The sequence below is a fragment of the Octopus bimaculoides genome, chromosome 9 (assembly GCF_046866305.1).
Source record: "Octopus bimaculoides isolate indiv1 chromosome 9, ASM4686630v1, whole genome shotgun sequence".
In the NCBI taxonomy this organism is placed as follows: Eukaryota; Metazoa; Mollusca; class Cephalopoda; order Octopoda; family Octopodidae; genus Octopus; species Octopus bimaculoides.
In genome coordinates, this window is record NC_142936.1 from 10,911,883 (window position 1) to 10,916,882 (window position 5,000).

General features: G+C 39.0%; 1 protein-coding gene across 3 annotated transcripts in view; it reads right to left on the reverse strand.

Annotated features, from left to right (window-relative positions):
- The window catches only part of LOC106877345 (sodium-dependent noradrenaline transporter), a 179,796-nt gene that overhangs the window by 92,318 nt on the left and 82,478 nt on the right, over window positions 1-5,000 (reverse strand). The window contains exon 1 of one of the 3 annotated variants that reach the window (XM_089357131.1): window positions 441-664. The exons of the other annotated variants lie outside the window; for them this stretch is intronic. The gene's annotated coding sequence lies outside the window, so the exon portion shown is untranslated. Of the gene's footprint in view, window positions 1-440; window positions 665-5,000 lie in introns of those variants that run through there. 3 annotated transcript variants of the gene reach the window in all.

Consider the following 5,000-nt stretch of genomic DNA (forward strand, 5'->3'; position numbering starts at 1 on the left):
ATCCAAAGACTTTTTGCACACTATTATCAATAGCGCACTAAAGCGGCGAGCTGGCAGAATCGTTAGCGCGTCGGGCGAAATGCTTAATAGCTTTTCGTCTGCCACTGCGTTCTGAGTTCAAATTCTGCAGAGGTCGACTTTGCCTTTCACCTTTTCGAGGTCGATTAAGTAAGTACCAGTTACGCACTGGGATCAATGAAATTAACTTAAACCTTCCCCCAAGCTGCCCTTGTGGTAAAATTTGAAATCATTATCAATAGCACACTATTATTAACAGCTCTATCAATTTCGAGTTCCACCATTAAAATAGAATTATTTCATGTTCTCTCTGAGTTTCTAAATTTTTATGACGTCAGCAAAATAGAAATATGTTTCTTTTGACAGAAACTAAGGGAAAACAAATAGGCTGTGTCAGACAGGAATCTTGTGTTTTAAAATACCTGTAATGGTGCATGACCCCGTGGTTAGACCGTCGGGCTCCACAATCATGAAGTAGTGAATTCGATTCCCGGACCGGGCTGTGTGTTGTCTTCTTGAGCAAGACACTTTATTTCACGCTGCTCCAGTTTACTCAACTGTAGAAATGAGTTGCAACGTCACTGGTGCCAAGCTATATTGACCATTACCTTTTCATTGGACAACATCGGTGGCTTGAAGAGGACGAAGCAGGTATGCATGGACGACTGCTAATCTTCCATAAACAACCTTCACAGGACTTGTACCTCGGAGGGTAACTTTCTAGGTGCAGTCTCATGCTTATTCATGCGATTACCATTATACAATTAACTGTATGGTAGTCTTCTTATTTCGGCAATTACATGTCACCACCACTAACCACCACCCAAAACTATATGATACATCTGTCTTTCTTCCTGTCCTCATTTCTACTGTGTCTTCCAAACCTGCTGAAACCAGTTCGTTCAATTTTAATTTTAATTCACGAATGTCAACCCATTTCAACTTCTGCTTCTTTTGTTCTTTGCCCACCAATATTTATCCTACTCATATTCAAACTGGGCCCCGCCTCCTGCGACGCTTTATTTAATAGGAGTGGCACTCGGTCTGTTGCATAACCTTGTATTGGTTGTATTGTCATGGCAGGCACACACTCTAGCTACGCCACTTACTGAGTTTTAGCCATATAAATCTCACCTGCAAAAATTATAAACACCTTCCTGTGCACGCCATATTTAAAACAAACAGTAGAGAGGCAGTTCGCACAAAAAGACACGTGGAAAGGCTCAAAGAGTTAGGAATTACTTGTAAATGATAAAAATGTCCAGAAGAGGAGTGAGTAGAGAGAAACGAAGGAGAAAGGCAAATATAATATACAATAGAATATTTTTCTGTCATTCTCACATCTATATGTGAGAATGTTTGTTGTTGTTGGCACTCCGTCGCTTACGACGACGTGGGTTCCAGTTGATCCGATCAACGGAATAGCCTGCTCGTGAAATTAACGTGCAAGTGGCTGAGCACTCCACTGACGCGTGTACTCTTAACGTAGTTCTCGGGGATATTCAGCGTGACACAGAGTGTGACAAGGCTGACCCTTTGAATTACAGGCACAACAGAAACAGGAAGTAAGAGTGAGAGAAAGTTGTGGTGGAAGAGTACAGCAGGGTTCGCCACCATCCCCTGCCGGAGCCTCGTGGAGCTTTTATGTGTTTTTGCTCAATAAACACTCACAACGTCCGGTCTGGGAATCGAAACCGCGATCCTATGACTGCGAGTCTGCTGCCCTAACCACTGGGCCATTGCGCCTCCACATGTGAGATTGACAGAAAAAGATAAGAGAAGAGAAAGTATAAATATTAGTTTCAAATTTTGGCACAAGCCAGAAATTTCAGGGGAACAGGGAAGTTGATTACATCTATTTCTTTATTGCCCACAAGGGGCTAAACATAGAGGGGACAAACAAGAACAGACAAAGGGATTAAATCGATTACATCGACCCAGTGCATAACTAGTACTAATTTCATCGACCCCGAAAGGATGAAAGGCAAAGTTGACCTCGGCGGGATTTGAACTCAGAACGTAACGACGGACGAAATGCTACTAAGCATTTTGCTCAACGTGTTAACGATTCTGCTAGCTCGCCGCCCGAGAAAATAACAATATCGTGTGTAAGAGCAGTTGAGTTTATTACAGATATTCCTATTTTAAAGATCATCTCTGGCGAATCATTGAGAGGACGTTGGTGTAGCCTTGGCGGAGGTTTTGCGCTCTTTGAGTGCTCTTGTTATAAGTAAAATAAGGCTTAACACCAAAGAAAATCTTTTGATATATTTTACTTGAGAGTGCTATAAAAAGTGTGTGTGTGTGTGTGTGTGTGTGTGTGTACGTGTGTATGCGTGTGTGGGGGTCTAAATGCTGCCATATGGAACAAAATAGATAACTAATTGTTGTAAATATGTTGGATTTTTAATGATTTTATTTGAGAACACAGTCGCTAAAGAACACAGTATTTGACGGCAATTTAGAGTTCAGTTTCAGCTGCACATCTTCAGGCAAAGAGTTTTTAGTATCTTAAGCATGTAATATAGTCCTAACTTCACATATAAGGCCCGGGATGCTTTTTAATACATTTAAGGGAGGTGCATCTTATATGCCACTAAATATGATAATTTTTATAACTAAATGTGAACTTGCTCCATAATACAGCCCGGCAAATGTTTAACTGTGAATAGACTTCCATGGAAAATAGATGATGCGAGTTTGAATACGCCTTCTTATTAATTCAGCAGAAGCGGAAGCGCTTCTCTAACTGAGCATACCAGTTTTAATATGTTAACCGGAAAAGCATCGCTAACCTTGCAAGATACTTCCTCCTAGTATGATAAACGGAAGTGCATCACAAGTTGGACAGATTAGTAGCCGTTATATAGTAAGCGGAAATCTGTCTCTTCTTAAGTAAACATGAAAATGTGTTCATCGGAAATGCTTTGCTGAGTGAGTAAACTCATTCTAGTAATGTTAATGAGAATTGTCTCGCTAATTTAACGAGATTCTTCTACTACGTTAATTGAAAGTGTAATGAAAGACTATGTCAATGCAGAGAGCACACGATCCCAGAACAAGGATAAACCTTAAAGTGCCAATCAATGGGCTGTTTTCGTTGATGTTTAGCTCCGGGTCACTCTTTATCAAGCAGATCGTTGGTCAAAAGATTCCAACCGTGATCCGGACATTTCCTTATATTCAAGAAGCCCAACGCCATATTATTCAACATGTTCTAGTCTAAAACTATAGGGCATGACTTGAGGGAGATTTGGTTGCTATTTCTCGCAAGGTGATTGATCCGACCATGTAGAGGCTGCTTCATTACGGCATGTCAGTTTTTATTCAACGCGACCGATCAACCATCTTGTTCATATCATGTCGGCTTTCGTGAAGAGAAGTGAGATTATGGTGGTGACGATGATAGTATCAGTACTACAACGATAAAATAATTTATGCAATTTTTATCTACATCCCTGTAGCTAGAGCAGGGGTTTTCAAACTGTGGTCCCCGGACCACAGGGGGTCCTCAAGGACAAGACAGGGGTTCCGTGGATAGCAAATACTTTTTATGGGAAATTTGATTTTATATATGTTTTTTAATCGAAATCTTTTAATTGACAATAAACCTATTTGTTAAATATTGTTAAATAAATAAATGTAAAAATATGTTATTTTAAGAAAATATTTATCTATAAATTTCATAAGCGTTTATAAGGGGGTCCCTAAGGTAAAGCCTGAAATATAAAGGGATCCGCAAGTCAAAAAGTTTGAAAACCCTTGAGCTAGAGTATGTGCCGCCCTTGGCAGCTCATGAGTCTGCTACCCTCCTCAGGACCCCAAGCCTATACATGGTAGATCTATCCTCGCATCTTCATCCTAGCTACGCTACTCTCTCTGTATGTTCTCAGTTCATATCCCGCCGAGTCGTCCTTGATTTCGTCTTTCCGGGTTCATTAAAATTTGTACTCATGCATACAGATGAGGTAGGGGCTGATTGAATTGACTACCCCTCCCACTACCTACGAAAGATTTTCGGTTTTGTTCTTTTTTAATTAGAAATAAATATTAGTCTTGTGATGCTATAGAAAATGCCCAAGTATAAGTGACAGGAGTCGGATACTTTCAAATTATTTCCATTAGTAAAAAGGAATTAAGTCTGTTCGACAGAAAACTAGTTCGATAGGATCTCGTAAGATAAGAGTTGCAAGGTAAATTAATTAACTTCTAATGTCGAATAATCTTTATCATTATCAAACAAAATAAACTAAATTAAAAAAAAAAAAAAACGTTGTTCCCAGGGTAACAACTCTGGTCTTGATTTTTGTTTTCTTATCTCCAACATGTCACTTGATTTTAAAAGGTCAGCATTGCCTATTTACATTGGCTTCCTGAGATGTCAGTACTAACTAGTCGATAACATGTCAGAGTTGTCTGGCTCAAAGTAGCTATTTTTATCTATTCTAAGTTAACACTTTCACAGTAAATATAACTTTAACCAGGATTATATGAAGAAGGATTATTATAAAATAAGAGATTGTTAAACAAAAAATATATACATGAATTAATTAGGATTTGGGTAAACAATATATGTTATTCAATATAACATTGTAAATGTATTATATAATGCAGCTTCGATCATGGCAAACCTCCGAATGTCTTCGTGTGTTTTCTAAAATCTAAGGAGAGAGCTGGTAAAGGAAAACAAAGTATTTTCAGTTATTCTTTTCCATTCTTCACCCTTTGTTTTCTCACGTTTTCTGTTACAGGTAGAACCATTGGCACGCCGGGCAACATGCTCAGCAGCATTTTGTCGATCTTCACATTCTGAGTTCAAATTACGCCGAGATTGACTTTGACTTTGATCCTTTCGGGGTCGCTTAAATAAGTACTAGTTGAATACTGGGGGGGCCGATGTAAAATTGCTGGCCTTGTCCCAAAATTTGAAACAAATATGTAATAAAAATAATACCTAAAAATGGTCAGAACATTTCGTAGAG